Source organism: Hemiscyllium ocellatum, chromosome 45, assembly GCF_020745735.1.
Source record: "Hemiscyllium ocellatum isolate sHemOce1 chromosome 45, sHemOce1.pat.X.cur, whole genome shotgun sequence".
Taxonomy (NCBI): domain Eukaryota; kingdom Metazoa; phylum Chordata; class Chondrichthyes; order Orectolobiformes; family Hemiscylliidae; genus Hemiscyllium; species Hemiscyllium ocellatum.
This window is the reverse complement of record NC_083445.1, coordinates 21,955,075-21,972,615: the sequence shown is the minus strand read 5'-3', so window position 1 is coordinate 21,972,615 and position 17,541 is coordinate 21,955,075. Positions and strand designations below refer to the sequence as shown.

At 44.6% G+C, this 17,541-nt stretch overlaps 1 protein-coding gene across 5 annotated transcripts in view; it reads left to right on the top strand.

The window, feature by feature from the left end:
- Positions 1-17,541, top strand: part of gmip (GEM interacting protein) — a 168,900-nt gene that overhangs the window by 69,600 nt on the left and 81,759 nt on the right. The window contains exon 1 of one of the 5 annotated variants that reach the window (XM_060855045.1): positions 13,885-14,080. The exons of the other annotated variants lie outside the window; for them this stretch is intronic. The gene's annotated coding sequence lies outside the window, so the exon portion shown is untranslated. Of the gene's footprint in view, positions 1-13,884; positions 14,081-17,541 lie in introns of those variants that run through there. 5 annotated transcript variants of the gene reach the window in all.

The following is a 17,541-nucleotide window of genomic DNA, read 5'->3' as shown; positions in this document are numbered from 1 at the left end:
AAGACTCTGGTGCTGCGAGGCAGCAGTGCTAACCACTGAATGGAAATGAGGGCACAGACTTAAAGTGATGTGCAAAGGAAGCAAGAATCATGTAAGTGAAAAACATTCCCACACAGCGAGTGGTTAGAGTCTGGAATATACTGCCTAGAAATGTGGTGGAGGCATGTTCAGTTGAGGCATTCGAAAGGGCACTGGGTGGTTATTTGGATAGAAGTGGTGCGCATGGATATAGCTGAATAAGCACAGGTGCAAATCAGATATCGGCTGCAGTAGGAGGTTTTGTCTCCATGTCTTGTCCAACACTTGATGCGGAGCTGTTTCTAGCAAGGCTTTTGACAAAGATGGTCTTATTTCCATAATTTCTGGCATAGAGTACATCATCACAGACTCATAGAATTGTTATGGCTCAGAAGGAGGCCATTCAGCCCCAGAATGGTTCATATCACCACATGATATGTATTCCCCAGTGCATTAGGCAGAGTGCCTGAAATTTCCCGATGACATGGTCCCACAGGGCAGACTGGTTTTAAAATGTTGGCTCGACGTTCCCTTCTGCAGGGCTCAGTACTAGGTCCCTTCCATTTTGTGGGATATAGTAAAGATTTGGACACATATGTAAGGGGCATGGTCAAGATGTTTGCAGACAACGTCAACAGAGACACGCACAGAAATTCCTAGAAGTATGGCATTCCAACCGGAACTCTATCAACAAACACATTGAGTTGGACCCGATTTACCGCCCCCTGAGAAAAACTACTGGAAATGACATCACCAAACCAAAAGAAACCCAAACATATAAATAGAAAGCAGGAATCATTAGAAGTGCTTCATCCGGAGGTTCACTGAAGATGTTACCTAGTATGGTGATGAAATGCCTGAAAATGAACTTTGCAGCTCAGCAAGCAAACCTACATCCAGAATGTCAACATTGGCTGCATGATTGATTGTCAGCAACAGATTGTAGAAAAGTAGCTAATGAAGTTCAGTGCAGAGAAGTGGAAGGTGATGCATGTCAGGAGGTCAAATAAGACAAAGAAGTAAGCAATGAATGGGAGAACACAGTGATAAACCTCAGAAAGAACATCCATAGGTCTCTGAAGGTAGCAGGATAGCTAATATGTTTAAGAAGGCATATAGAATTCTTTTATTTGCTGAGGTACAGAATATCACATAAGGGAGATAGTGGTGTCATGGTATTGTTGCTGGTCTAGAATCTAAAGCCCCAGGTGATACTCTGATGGAATTCGCACTCTTTTAAAAAATCTGGAATTAAAAGTCTAATGATGGCTGGTGTCAATTGTTATAAAACTCATTTGGCTCACTGATGTCTTTTAGGGAAGGAAATCTGCCAACCTTACCTGGTCTGACCTACACGTGACTCCAAACCACAGCACTAGGGTTGACTCATCATTGCATTTGGAATCACAGAAATGTTACAGTACAGAAGGAGGCCATTCTGCCCAATATGTCTGTACTGACTGTACAAATGAGCATCATGACTTAGTGCTATTCTCCAGCCTTTCCACAGACCTTTGTATATTTGATGATTATTTAAATAGGAACAATGTCATTTTGCATGCTTCAATTGATCTTACCTTGACCATACTTCAAGCCAGTGCATTTGGCAGTGCCAGACCCAAGCCACTCATTGAGTGATAAAGACTTTTACCTCATTATGTTTGTGCCTTTTGCAAGTTGCTTTATAGCTGTGTCCTCTTGGCCATAATTCTTTTATGGGCTGGAACAATTTCTCCCTATCTAAACTATCTAGCTGTCTCATGCTTTGGAAAAATGTTATCAGCTTTTCTTTTTCTCATCAGGGAGAACAGTCCCAATCTATCCTTATAAGTGAGGTTTCTCATCCCTGGAACCATCCTTGTAAATCACTTCTTCACTCTTTCCAATGTATTCACATTTTCCCTATAACATGGCACCATCAACATATACAAAGCTGTAGGATTTGGACCCCAGAGTTGATCCTATACAGGTCTATATGGTACTCAAGACCTAATTGCATGTAGTCTTTAGACCTGTATTCAAGTGCTGATTGCATACAGATCTACAGGACTCTAGTCCAGGGCTGACTGTATTCAGATCTATAGGGCTCTAGTGCAGGGCTGGCTGTATACAGATCTATAAGGCTGTACTTTAGGGTCAACTGTATAGAGATCAAGAGGACTGTACTCTAGGATAGACTGTATATAGGTTTAGGTTGTCGGAACGCTTCAGAGAACACCTCTGGGACGCCCGGACCAACCAACCCAACCACCCCGTGGCTCAACACTTTAACTCTCCCTCCCACTCCACCGAGGGCATGCAGGTCCTTGGACTCCTCCATCGGCAGAACATAACAACACGACGGCTGGAGGAGGAACGCCTCATCTTCCGCCTGGGAACCCTCCAACCACAAGGAATGAACTCAGATTTCTCCAGTTTCCTCATTTCCCCTCTCCCCACCTTGTCTCAGTCAGCTCCCTCAACTCAGCACCGCCCTCCTAACTTGCAATCTTCTTCCTGACCTCTCCGCCCCCACCCCACTCCAACCTATCACCCTCACCTTGACCTCCTTCCACCTATCACATCTCCATCGCCCCTCCCCCAAGTCCCTCCTCCCCACCTTTTATCTTAGCCTGCCTGGCACATTCTCCTAATTCCTGATGAAGGGTTCTGGCCCGAAACGTCGAATTTCCTGTTCCTTGGATGCTGCCTAACCTGCTGTGCTTTAACCAGCAACACATTTTCAGCTCTGTATATAGGTTTATAGGACTGTACTTCAAGGCTGACTGCATACAGATCTATAGGGCTATACTGCTGGGCAGACTGTATACAGATCTATACGGCTGCACTGCAGGGCTGACTGTATACAGATCTGTAGGGCTGTACTGCAGGCCTGAATGTATACAGATCTATATGGCTGTACTGCACGTCTGGATTGTATACAGACCTATTGGGCTGTACTTCAGGGCTGACTGTATACAGATCTATAGGGCTATATTTCAGGGGCTGACTGTATACAGATCTATAGGACTGTATTCCAGGGGCTGACTTAATACAGATTGGGCTGTATTGCCAGGCTGACTGTATACAGATCTATTAGGCTGTATTTCAGGGCTGATTGTATATAGATCTATAGGGCTATATTCCAGGGCTGAATGCATACAGATCTACAGGGCTGTACTGCAGGGCTGACTGTATACAGATCGATAGGGCTGTATTCCAGAGGTGACTACATACAGGTCTATAGGGCTGTACTGCAGGGCTGAATGTATACAGATCTGGAATACTGGGCTGTATTCCAGGGCTGATTGCATACAGATGTGGATGGAATCTGTACAGATTCCTGATGAAGGGCTCCTGCCTGAAACGTTGATTTTCCTGCTCCTTGGATGCTGCCTGATATGCTGTGCATTTCCAGCACCACTCTAATCTTGACTCTAATCTCTAGTATCTGCAGTCCTCACTTTCGCCATGTATACAGATCTATAGGGCTATATTCCAGAGTTGACTGTATACAGGTCTATAGGGCTGTATTCCAGGGCTGACTGTATACTTGATAAAAGTCTGGATTGTTAAATTCTTGATCCCTACGAACTGACCTGAAACAAACTAAAAAGGAGTGTGTGGCTGGGTTGGAGAATCCTCAATTCCACTGATTGAGCCTGATCCCTGTGTGTGAGAGAGAGAGGGACAGAGACAGAGAGAGAGATACAGAAAGAGAGATCTCACCAGTAGTCGAACTCACATGGAGTGAACGACCCCCTCCAATAACTAACCTGCTTTGCTGGGAGGGGGGAGGTGACAATTCCACAGGCTGGTGTATGGGGAACTGGAGGGACTTCACCCTCCGACACCTCCATGTTGAAATAGTTCTAATGGAGAGTTACAGGAGGAAGTGGAAACTTGGCACGGTGATGCAAGCTGACTATCATAGAGTCATAGAGACTGCAGACCCTTTGGTCCAACTCATCCATGCCGACCAGTTATGCTTCCTAATCTAGTGCCATTTGCCAGCACTTGGCTCATATCCCTCTAAACCCTTCCTATTTACATACCCATCCAGATGCCTTTTAAATGCTATAATTGTATTAGCTTCACCACTTCCTCTGACAGCTCATCCCATACATGCACCACCCTCTGCATGAAAACGTTGCCCCTCAGGTCCCTTTTATATCTTTCCCCTCTCATCCTGAACCTATGCCCTCTAGTTCTGGACTCACCCACCCCAGGGAAAAGACCTTGTCTATTTATCCTATCCGTGCCCCTCATGATTTTATAAAGCTCTATAAGGTCAAATTTGAAGGGTTGCTGAGTGTCAATTTAATCTTCTCGGAAACGAAAAAGGGAAGCTGAACAGGGTGAATCATTAATGACGTGAAGGGAAACAAACTACAAGAGATTCTAGTTTTTACCAATTCCTAGCCTTTTCCATTCTGTCCTTTCATCTCCTGAGGGTCTCAATCTTACTAGGCATCATCTCTCAAGATTCATCACAACTGTGTATGTGTGTGGGATGAGCTAGGATAAACCAGATCACACCCATGTTCTCTCTCATTTTCACTCACAGGGTAACAGCCAGGAACAGTGAGAGAGGGGGAGAATGTCCCAGAAGACCTCCAGGGAGGACCTGCCTAGCTAGACTGATTTTTAATCAGAAAGGGAATCAAGGGTTACAGGGAAAAGGCAGGAAAGTGGAGTTGAGGATTATCAGATCGGCCATGACCTCATTGAATAGTGGATGGACTCGATGGGCTGTTTGGCCTATCTCTGGTACTATGTCTTATGGTGTTATTTGTGCCTTGTCAATGTTTATGATCCTTACTCAGTATGTAGACAGACCGACGAGGGGGGAGGCCATTTTGGTTTTGATGCTCGGCAACGAGCTAGGACAGGTGTCAGATCTCGCTGAGGGACTGCATTTTGGTGAAAGTGATCACAACTGCCTCATATTTAGCATAGCCTTGGAGAGTGAAAGGAGCAGTTACCGAGGGAAGTTATTTAATTGGGGAAAGGAAATTATGACGCTATCAGACAGGAGTTGGAAAGTACAGACTGGGAGCAATTGTTCCACAGAAAGGGCACAGCAAACATGTGGAGACTATTTAAGAAACAGTTGTTGCGAGTGATGCACAAATTTGTTCCTCTGAGACAGGTAAGAAGGGGTAAGATTAAGGAACCTTGGATGATGAGAACAGAGGAACTTCTCGTCAAAAGGAAGAAGGCAGCTTACGTAAGGTGGAGGAGGCAAGGATCTAGCACAGCTTTAGAGGATTACAGGCTTGCTAGAGAGGAGATCAGAAATGGACTGAGGAGAGCCAGGAGGGGGCACGAAAAAGGCTTGGCAAGAAGGATTATGGAGAACCCAAAGGCATTTTACTCATACGTGAAGAATAAGAGAATGATCAGGGAGAAGGTAGTGACGATCAGGGAAAGCGGAAGGAACTTGTGCGTGGAGTCTGAGCAGATAGGGGAAGCCCTAAAATGCTTTGGTTTTCACCAAGGAAAGGGAACTTGTTGTAAATGAAAACTTAGAGGAACTGGGATACAGTCTTGACCAGATCAAGATTGATGAAGTTGATGTACTAGAAATTTTGGAAAACATTAATTACATTAGATTACTTACAGTGTGGAAACAGGCCTTTCGGCCCAATAAGTCTACACCGACCCTCCGAAGAGCAACCCACCCAGACTCATTCCCCTACACCTAACAGTATGGGCAATTTAGCATGGCCAATTTGCCTAACCTGCACATTTTTGGACTGTGAGAGGAAACCGGAGCACCCGGAAGAAACCCGGACACAGAGAGAATGTGCAAACTCCACACAGACAGCTGCCTGAAGCGGGAATTGAACTCTGGTCTCCGGCGCTGTGAGGCAGCAGTGCTAACGACTGTGCCACCATGCCGCCCAGCTTGATAAGTCCCCAGGGTCGGACCAGATTTACCCTAAGCTGCTCTGGGAAGTGAGAAAGGAGGTTGCTAAGCCACTGGCGAGGATATTTGCCTCCTCGCTCTCCAAGGGAGTCGTACCAGAGCATTGGAAGGAGACGAATGTTGTTCCACTTTTCAAGAACGGTAATAGGGAAATTCCTGGCACTTACAGAGCAGTCAGTCTTACGTCTGTGGTCAGCAAAGTTGTGGAAAGAATTCTGAGGGATAGGATTTATGATTATTTGGCAAAGCATAGTGTGATTAAAGGCAGTCAGCATGGCTTTGTGAGGGACAGGTCATGCCTCACAAATCTTATTGAGTTCTTTGAGGAGGTGTCAAGACAGGTCGATGATGGTAGAGCAGTACATGTGGTGTATATGGATTTCAACAAGGAATTTGATAGGGTTTCCCATAGCAGGCTCATTCAGGAAGTATTCAGAATTGGCTGGCTGACAGAAGGCAGAGAGTGGTTGTAGATAGAAAATAATCTGCCTGGAGGACAGTGTTGAGTGGGGTCCCACAGGGTTCTGTTCTTGGGCCTCTGCTCTTTGTAGTTTTTATAAATGACTTGGATGAGGAGGTTAAGGGGTGGGTTAGTATATTCGCAGATGACACAAAGGTTGGAAGTGTTGTCGATAGCATAGAGGGCTACTGCAGGCTGCAGCGCGACATAGACAGGATGCAGAACTGGGCTGAGAAATAGCAGATGGAGTTCAACCTGGATAAATACGAAGTGATGCATTTTGGAAGGTCAAACTCGAACGTTGAATATAGGATGAAAGACAGGATTCTTGGCAGAGTGGAGGAACAGAGGGATCTCGGTGTGCAAGTAATAGATCCCTCGAAGTTGCCACCCGAGTGGATAGGGTTGTTAAGAAAGCATATGGTGTTTTGGTTTTCATGAACAGTGGTATTGAGGTTAAGAGCTGCGAGGTTTTGCTGCAGCTCTCCAAGTCCCTGGTATCACCACACTTGGAATAGTGTGTCCAGTTCTGGTCGCCCTACTATAGGAAAGATACAGAGGCTTTGGAGAGGGTGCAAAAAAGGTTTACCAGGGTGCTGCCTGGACTGGAGAGTTTGCCGTATGAAGAAAGGTTGAATAAGCTTGGACTTTTCTCTTTGGAGAGAAGGAGGAAGAGAGGAGATCTGATCAAGGTATACAAGATAATGAGAGGAATGGATAGAGTCAATAGCCAGAGACTCTTCCCCAGGGCAGGATTGACTGGTACGAGAAGTCATAGTTTGAAGATATTAGGAGGAAGGTATAAAGGAGACATCAGAGGTAGGTTCTTTACGCAGAGAGTTGTGAGTGCATGGAATGCATTGCCAGTTGAGGTGGTGGAAGCTAAGTCATTAGGGACATTTAAACAACTGCTGGACATGCACATAGATAGCAGTAAGTTGAGGGGGGCATAGGTTAAGTTATTACATTTTACATTAGGATTAAGTCTCGGCACAACATCGTGGGCCTAAGGGCCTGTTCTGTGCTGTACTTTTCTATGTTCTATGTTCAGCGAGAACAGTGGGGTCAGGTAGGGGCCTGTTAGAGCAGTTGGAATTCCACAGTGACCATTTTGCCTCAGAGGTCATGAACGCAGACCCTCAGCTGGTGACCCCACTTGGGCTACCAACCCCCACTTTGGAAAATCACGCTGCTCACCCTGTTGTATTTTCACATTCTTATCTCCCCTTTGAGAATGATATGGACCGGTGAATGTATCCAGACAGCGATTACCAACCTGCTAGGTTGCATATAATAAACACTCCTGTAGAATCCAGGACATTCTGACCTAGAGACAGGGCTGCTAAACACTAGACCACAAGAACCCTCCAGGCATCAAATATCAAAACACAACTGCAATATTCATCATTAAACCCTGAGCAAAATCCATTCTGTTCATGACCCAATGGCCTTTGAAAGACATGTGCTGGAAAAGCACTCCCAGCTTCTTTGCCTCCTTCTCTCCCACCTCCCCCTCCCCCCAACTAAAATTGGTATCTTCAGGAGGGTTTTGGAGTGGAGGGTATTGTAAGGGAACAGAATTGAAATGATGTTTGCAATTGACAAGAAGCAGGAATGGCTGGATTCTGGGCTGGAATGCTAACCTCCAGGAAGAATGTGTTTCCCTCTGGCTGACTGAGCTAGGTGTTAAATACCAGGGTTTGGAAGCCTTTGGCAGAGCTTGCATTCAAATTAGTTAATCACAAACAAAAGTATTTTTCCAAAGTGGAGCACTGAGATCAAACTGCTGTATAGACTTGTGCTGGAGGGAGCTGCTGTCCCTGTAGGGGAGAAAGAGAGTTTCATCGCCTAACAATTCAATCTTTCATAGTTGAAATCCCAGCCAGGTGACTCTAAACTGAGCAGATGGCTTGGCCCTCTCCTGTCTTATGGTCTGTATTTTGGTTGCTGTCTTTTGATCAAGTGTCTCTCTTCTTCACCGCACCCAGATACCAATGACAACAGGTCCACAGAATCTGTCAGTTGTGGGTCATAGGCAGTTTGGCAATGTCAGGTATAGCAGCTGGACCCAGGTTTATAGATCGGATTAGCGGGTTTTGGCTGGTTGATGGGTGGAGAGTTAATTGTCTGTATGGAAAGAGCTGTCCAGTGTGGACCCATTTGAAACGAGTTTGAGAGGCAACTACATTGCTGTAGGTTTACAGTCACCTATAGACCAGACAAGGTGAACACCAGATATCCAATGATTATTATTAATCAGGCCAGCATTCTAATTCTTATTCGTATTGAATTTTAATTCCAGCAGCTCTTATGAGCAGGATTTGAACCACTGTCCTCGAACATTAGTGATCTCCCTAACTTGTACATGGTGACTTTTCAGAGAGGCAGACTGCCATCCAAGTGGTCGTTCCTCATGTTGACAAGTCACTCAACTCGGGAAGGTATTTAGACTGCCTTCACAAACCAACTACAAACTAAGAATAAAAACAGCAAGTGCGGGAGAAACTTAGTAGGTCAGGCCCCTGTGGAGAGAGTAAGAGGAAAAAGTGAGGACTGCAGATGCTGAAGAACAGACAATGGACAATAGACAATAGGTGCAGGAGTAGGCCATTCAGCCCTTTGAGCCTGCACCGCCAATCAATGTGATCATGGCTGATCATTCCTAATTAGTATAACTCTTCCTGCCTTATCTCCATAACCCTTGATTCCACTATCTTTGAGAGCTCTATCCAACTCTTTCTTAAATGAATCCAGAGACTGGGCCTCCACTGCCCTCTGGGGCAGAGCATTCCACACAGCCACAACTCTCTGGGTGAAGAGGTTTCTCCTCATCTCTGTCCTAAATGGTCTACCCCGTAATTTTAAGCTGTGTCCTCTGGTTCGGCACTCACCCATCAGTGGAAACATGTTTCCTGCTGCCAGAGTGTCCAATCCTTTCATAATTCTATATGTCTCAATCAGATCCCCTCTCAGTCTTCTAAACTCAAGGGTATACAAGCCCAGTCGCTTCAGTCTTTCAGTGTAAGGTAATCCCACCATTCCAGGAATTGACCTCGTGAACCTACGCTGCACTCCCTCAATAGCCAGAATGTCTTTCCTCAAATTTGGAGACCAGAACTGCACACAGTACTCCAGGTGTGGTCTCACCAGGGCCCTGTACAGCTGCAGAAGAACCTCTTTGCTTCTATATTCAGAGAGTGTGGTACTGGAAAAGCATAGCTGGTCAAGCGGCATCCGAGGAGCAGGAGATCGACGTTTCAGACATAAGCCCCCCATTCCTGATGAAGTGTTTATATCCAAAACATTGATTCTCCTGCACCATGGATGCTGCCTGACCTGCTGTTCTTTTCCAGCACCACACTTGAGAGAGAGAAACAGATTTAACATTTCACATCCAATGACTCTTCTTTGGAAACCATTACAGCTCAGAAGGAGAGTCATATTGGATGTGAAAGATTAGCTCTGATTCCCTCTCGGACACTATGCAGGTGAGGTGGATTGTCCATGCTAAATTGCCCACACTGTACAGGGATGTGCAGGCTAAGTGCTTTAGCCATGGGAAAGACAGAGAGAAGGCCTGGATGCTCTTCAGAGGATCAATATGGACTTGATGAGTCAAATGGCCTGCTCCCACATTGTAGCGATTCTATGACTCTGTGACCAGGACAGTGTGTAGCCTGTAGGAGAACCTAACCCCATTGAACTCGCTGCCTTTTAGATGGTAGAGGATGTGGTCCAGATTTGAACTGCTAATGTGCTCCAGGATCCAGTGCCAATGGGCTAAACCTTCTCTGATTGACTGATGATCCAGTGAGGTGCTGTTGAGGGGATGTGATTGGCCGTGAAGTAAAATCAATAACATCAGCAAGGAAGTCTCCCCAGAAAATTCTTGCTGCCTCCTAACGCTTGCCTGGTTTTACCCGGTGTGGCATTGTTCATGTTATTTCTTAAACAGAAGAAACTGGGTCTGGATATCGTGGAATTGAAGAATCCTGAGGAATGTAATATTAGTTGGAATAAATAACATGTTTGATTCTTCAATTCCACGATATCCAGACCCAGTTTCTTCTGTTTAAGAAATAACATGAACAATGCCACACCGGGTAAAACCAGGCCAGCGTTAGGAGGCAGCAAGCATTTTCTGGGGAGACATCCCTGCTGATGTTATTGATTTTACTTCACGGCCAATCACATCCCCTCAACAGCACCTCACTAGATCATCAGTCAATCAGAGAAGGTTTAGCCCATTGGCACTGGATCCTGGAGCACATTAGCAGTTCAAATCCGGACCCTAACTCTACCATCTAAAAGGCAGCGAGTTCAATGGGGTTCTCCTACAGGCTACACACAGTCATAGAATCGCTACTATGTGGGAGCAGGCTATTCGACTCATCAGGTCCATATTGACCCTCTGAAGAGCATTCAGGCCTCCTCCCTGCCTTTCCCCTGGCTAAAGCACTTAGCCTGCACATCCCTGTACAGTGTGGGCAATTTAGCGTGGACAATCCACCTCACCTGCATATAGAAAATAGAACAGTACAGCACAGTACAGACCCTTCGGCCCTTGAGGATGTGCTGGCCTTTTAACCTACGCTAGGAATTAGACTAACTTTCAGAGTACTATCTTCCATCTGCCTATCCAAGAGTTGCTTAAATGTCCCTAATGTATCTCATCTACTACCACCACTCTTTGGGCTATGGGAGGAAATCCATACAGACACGGGTAGAATATGTAATCGAACCCAGGTTCCTTGCGCTGTGAGGCAGCAGTGCTAACCACTGAGCCACCATGCCACCCTTTGACATGGACTGAGTTAAAATCCTGGAACCACCTCCCTCTGGATGACCCAACAAAACAGAACTGCCGTAGCTCAAGAAGTAGCTCAAGACCAGCTTTCAAGAGAATTAAGGGATGGGCAATAATGGTGGTCCAGCCAGTGATACCCATACCCACTGAAAGAATCAAAACAGCTTCTTAACAAATATTTACCCATTTCAGACTTATTGTCATAACTGATCTCACAACAATTACTGAGTCAGGAAGATAGTTCCAAACATCTGCCTTTGCACGTTTAAGGATTGTGTGTTTTCAGTGGGGAAGGTCTGATTCTGATGTTACTGCTCTTCCAGTATTAGATCCACAAACTAGAGGGAATACTTTTTCTAACTTCTCTGTTTCCTTAATGTCTTGAAAATTTCGATCAAGTAACCCCCTTAATGTTGTGAGCACCTTCCCAGGAACAAATATAAAAACAAATAACCTTAGTTATTGAGGGGGCTGTGGTGATGGCAGGATTTTGCTTTGGTGGGGGGAGCAGGCTTTTGAACAAGAGATCCCCAGACAAACAAAACTATTTCAGGAGGTCTAAAGTTTAAATAGGGATCCATTTCAAAGTTGAACAATGTGTTACTTCCATTAATCCAGCAACTCCAATGAAGCAGAAGAAAATGTTGAGAAGTCTTTTCAGACAGGAATTCCAAAGGACTTTGTCTGAGTATATGCAGTCTAGCAATCGAAAGTGTAGAAGTAGGCCATTTGGCCTATCGAGTCCACATCAACCCTCCATATCCCTGTACCCATGGCTAACCCATCCAGCCTGCACAATTGTGGACACCATATGGGTGATTTAGCATGGCCACTCCATGTAACCTGCACATCTTTAGACTGTGGTAGAAAACTGGAGCGCACCCAGAGTAGACCCACACAGTCACAGGGAGCACGTACAAAGTCTGCACAACCCTTGATGTGATTCACTGCAATACCTGAGTGATCATTTTATAAATACATACCCAAACAAATGGGCTTTTAATCAGTCGCATTGTGGAAGTTTCCAACTTAATCCTTGTTTCACAGTTTTATCAAATGATCTCGGGCAGAACCTTTCAAGAGAAGGAGTGGTTCAGTGATTTCTTAATGGGAATGTTTGAACAACCTGAATAACCCCAATCCCCATCTCCAGCCCTCATGGAGGAAGATAAACCTTTCAAGAATTTCTTATCCATTGTGTGTATCTAATCACCATTGAATCTTTGTGTTCTCATGTGACATTTAGTTTCATTTTTCTCTTTCTAAGAGCACAGATGCCAGCTTTGGCACATAAGTCATCATTTGTGACTCAGCAGATAGTGTTCTTGCCTCTCAATCACAAGATTTGGAGTTCAGGTTCCACTCTGAGCCTTGAGCACAATACTCCAGGCTGATGCTCCAATGCTGCTGGCTTCCCAGTGGATGTTAAACAGAGAGACCCCGGCTCCCAGGTCACACAGATTGCAAAGATCTCATTTGAAGGAGAGAGCCCTGGCCATTATTTGCATCTCAGTTAACATCATGCATACTGGGGAAATAAAATAATAACTTACAGATTTGCAGAAAACATTTTTCAGATCGATCATCACTTTCTGATGAAAGGTCAATGACCTCAAATGTTAACTCTGTTTCTCTTCCACAATGTTTCTGAATTTTGGCAGCAATTTCTGACTCAATCTCTGATTACCAGTGTGTTCAGCGTTTTGCTTTTGTGCTACTAAGAATAGATCAGCTAGTCATCATTCCATTCATGTATGATAGAACGTGCTGTGCGCAAATTGGTGACTGTGTTTCTTACTTTACAGCAGTGACTAACAAGAATGAGAAACGTCAGGGATGAGGATAGATTGAAGAAATTGGGACTATTCTGCTTGGACAGAGAAAGGCTGAGATAAGATTTGAAACTATAAGCAAACTGGACAGAGTAGACATGGAAAAAATGTTCCAACCTTGTAAAAGGAACAATATGGAACAATATGGCAAAGATTAAAAGTGGTGTGCAAAAGAAACAAGCATGATGTGAGGAAAATCTTAATTACACAGTGAGTAGTTAGGATCTAGTATGCACTGCCTGGAAATCTGGTGGGCACAGGATCAATTGAAACATTCAGGAGAGTATTTAATGAGTATATAGTGTATAGGAATATGGGAACAAAGCAGGAGATTGGCACAAGGCAATGAATTGGTGTAAGGATGATGGGCTGAATGGCCTCCTCTGCATTGGAACAAATCTGTGACTTCATTGGGCTTTAAAGCCCTTGAAGACTTCTGCTGGTCATGAAAAGTGCTCTATAAATACAAGTCATTTTCGTGTGTGTGTGTGTGTGTGTGTGTGTGTTTCCGAGCATTTGTGTGTAAGAGCTTGTGTGTGTGTGTGAAGTATATGAGTGAGTGTGTGTATGTGTCTGTGTAAGAGTGTGTGTGTGTGTGGGTATATGTGAGTATCTGTGCATTTATGTGCGTGCGAGTGAGTGTGTGTGTGTGTGCGTATATCTGATTGTGTGTGTCTGTGTGTGTTTGTGTCCCTGAGTGTGTATCTGTGTGTTTATAACCGTCTGTGTGTGTGTCTGAGGTCTGATAGAAGCGGAAGTTTTATTTAGGTCATTGGTGATGAGACTGGGTTTACTCACAGCTGGCACTCTCCGTTCAAGGGTGTGGTTTTGAAGTGGGGGTCAGGGTGAGGAGGTAAAGAGTCCCTCTCCGATCTTAGTCACAAGCATCTGAGAGTGATCGAACCGCCACAACAACTGTGCTGATGGAACAGCCACCCTGGAGCCTCTTCTTCACCGGGCTGGAAAGGGGAAGTAGCAAGAAGCAAGAGATTTTCTACAGCCCAAGTTTTCTTCTCGCCTTCCTCCCTGCTCAAATGTCGCATCCGTTTGTGGTGAGAGTCTGTCTGTGCTTTGCAGGAAACAGTCGAACTGTAGGCGTAACATCCATCCTAGAACACAGCAATAATTTTCTACTGAAGATGTAAGACCATGAGACCAAATTATTGTAAGATGCAGGAACAGAATAGACCATTCCACCCATCAGGTTCTGCTCGCCATTCAATAAGATCACGGCTGATCATCTCCACTTTCCTCCCTTTTACCCATAACTCTTGATTCCCTTCCTGATTCAAAATCTGTCTACCTCAGCCTTAACATACTAACTGGTCAGCCTCTACCTCTCTCTGTGGTAAAGAATTACACAGATTGATTACCCTTTGAGAGAAAAAATTCCTCCTCATCGCTGTCTTAAATGGACAGCCCCTTATTCTGAGATTATGCCCTCTGTCCTAGACTGACCCACAAGGGGAAAGAACATTTCTGCATCTACCCTGTCAAGTCCCGTAAGAGTTTTGAATGGTTCAGTGAGTCATGTTTCGTTCTCCTAAATGCCACAGGTCCAACCTACTCAGCTTTTTCTCATAACATAATTTCTCTAGGAGCAGTCTAGTGAGCCTTCTCTGGACTGTCACCAATGCCAGTACATCTTTCCCTCGATAAGGCGACCAAAATTGTTCCCAATATTCCAGATATAGTCTGATTAGTGCCTTTTATAGACTATATTTTTGTACCCCATTCTCTTTGAAACAATGGCCAACATACTGTTTGCCTTCTGTAACACCACTGAATCTGAATGATAGCTTTTTGTGATTCATGGATGAGGACTCCCAAATTCCTTTGTGCTGAGCTGACTATGGGGTGGCAGGCAGGAAGATGATAGTTGAGAATAAAATCAGGTGAGTTGTGATCTTATGCTATGGTGGAGCAGGCTTGAAGGGCAAATCTCCTATTCCTGCTCCGAATTATTTTCTTGAGTCACTACAATGCTTTGTGTTGATAGTTTACAGGGCTGTGCGTGGGTGACTGTCGGAATTCCTGTTGCTTTGATACATTCTCTCTGTGGCAGGGTCACAACACAATGGGACCGTAGGTTTGAACCCTCACTTAGACACCAAACCCTCTGTGTGGCGAGTTCAGAGTATTGGGGTAAATACCTGTGGCTGTGTTCCTCTCCAAGCAACGTCCCTGGGCTGGCTATCACAAAGCCTCAGCCAACACTTTGCCGATGGTAGTGCATACAAGGGAGCGAGGAAAGAAATACTGTTATCCGGTGTTTTTCATGTCCTCGGGGCATCCCAGAATTCTTCATAGCCAATGAGGAGTCTTTACAATGTAATTGCTGTTGTAATCTAGCAAACGCCAACAGCCAGCTAATGCATATCAAGATTCCCACAAACAATAATGACATAACTGCTGAGAGAATCATTGTTAAATGGTGGTAGTGGAGGAAAAGTGTTGTCCAAGAAAAAGGGAGGTCCTTGTCCTTTTTTCCAACAATTGACAATGGGATTTCTTTAAATCCTCCTGAAAAGGTAAGTGGACCCTCAATTCCATATCTCATCCAAATGTTACCATCTCCGGCAGTGCAGCACTTCTCCAGTACTGTACCAAAGTGACCCACTCAAATACACATGCACTGTGATTGGTTTCACTGAGCCAAGCCTAGCATGACATGTAACAAATTCTTCATGTAGTTGAGTACATACCTATTTCACCAAGTCAGTGTACATTTTGATTGCTTAATATTTGTAAGAATGTACATCCGGAATGCAGGTATTATTTTACTGTAATGAGTATCATTTTACTGTTGAGTCAGAGCGTTAGTAATCAAAATGTTACATTCATCAATGCTTGTGTGTGTGTGTGTGTGTGTGTGTGTGTGCGTGTGTGTCAGTGTGTGTGCGTGTGTGTGTGTGTGTGTATTCTAATGTGAATGTGTGTGCATGTGTGCCATTATCCCAAACATTCCTTAGTAATTTATTTCAGTGTGTTTGACAGAAGGTTAGTAAGCAAGACGGAGACAAGTATCACTAATTTAACTCATCTGGGAAATTCAAGGAGAGTTGACCTTGGAATCTTTGTAAAAGGGGAGATTTGAGAATGACCAAAATCTCCCTTATACTTATAAACAACAGAGTTACCACAGTTGGCTTGATCAGATCTTTGATCTCCCTCAAATAATATGTGTGACATAGGGTATTTTTAAACAAGAAAGTTTTAAGTTGGTGATGTAAATATCAGAAAGGAAAGACTTAATATGTACAAGATTCTTGACTATTTTTAAGAGGAGTCCATTTGTTTATTTTGAACTAATAAAATTCTCTTGTCATATTAATGGGCAAATGGAATTTAGTGAATGGCTTTATATGACATGATGACATGATGCTGTTTGGGTAATACAACAGGGTTCTGCTTTGGACAGGGAGGCCCGGATGCGAGTTCCACCTGCTTCAGAGGTGTGTAAGACCATTTCTGAATGGGTTGATCAGAAAATATCTACATCAAGGCCACTCTACTCCAGACCTCACTATAACATTGGCCCAAAAATAGCAGAAAAAGTTGAACTCGAGATGAGGTGAGGGTAACTGCCTTTGACATCAAGACCATATTTGACTGAGTGTGGCATTAAGGAGCTTGAGCAAAACTAGAGTCAATGTGAATGAGGGAAAACTTTCCACTGGATGGAGCCATACTTGGCACACAGGAACGTGGTTCTGTTGTTTTATTGGATATCAATTACTTCAGTATCAGGATGTCTCTAAAGGAATTGCTCAGGGTAGTGTCCCAGGTCCAACCATCTTCAGCTGTTTCACCAATGACTTTCTCTCCATCAGAAGTGGAGACATTCTCTGATGACTGCACCATGTTCAACACCATTCACAACTCCTCACATACAGAAGAAATCCATGTTCATATGCAGCCAAACACAGACAATGTTCAGGCTTGGGCTGATGTGGCATAAATATTAAGGTTACCATTGGCCAGAAACTGAACTGACGAGTCATGTAAATACTGTGGCAACAAGAACAGGTCAGAGACTGGGGGAGTTCTGTAGTGACTAACGCACTTCTTGACTCCCAAAGTCAGTCCACCATCTACAAGGCACAAGTCAGGGGTGTGATGGAATACTGCCCATTTGCTTGGAGGGTGCAGCTCCAACAACATCCAAGAAGCTTGACACCATCCTAGACAAAACAGCCCACTTGGTTGTCACCACATCCACAAGCATCCACTCCCTCGACCAATGACAAAAGCAGCAGTGCATACAGTCTACAATGCGCATTGAAGAGATTCACCAAAGATCCTCAGACAGTACCTTCCAAACCCATTACCATTTTGGAGGGGGAGAGCTACATGAGCACTACTTGCAAGCTCCCTCTGAGCAACTCACTATCCTGACTTGGAATATGTCACTAGTAAATGTCATTGGGTAAAAATCCTGGAACACCACCCCTCCCGCCCCCCCCCCCCCCCCCCCCCCCCCCTCCACCAATGGTATTGTGTTTAGACCAAA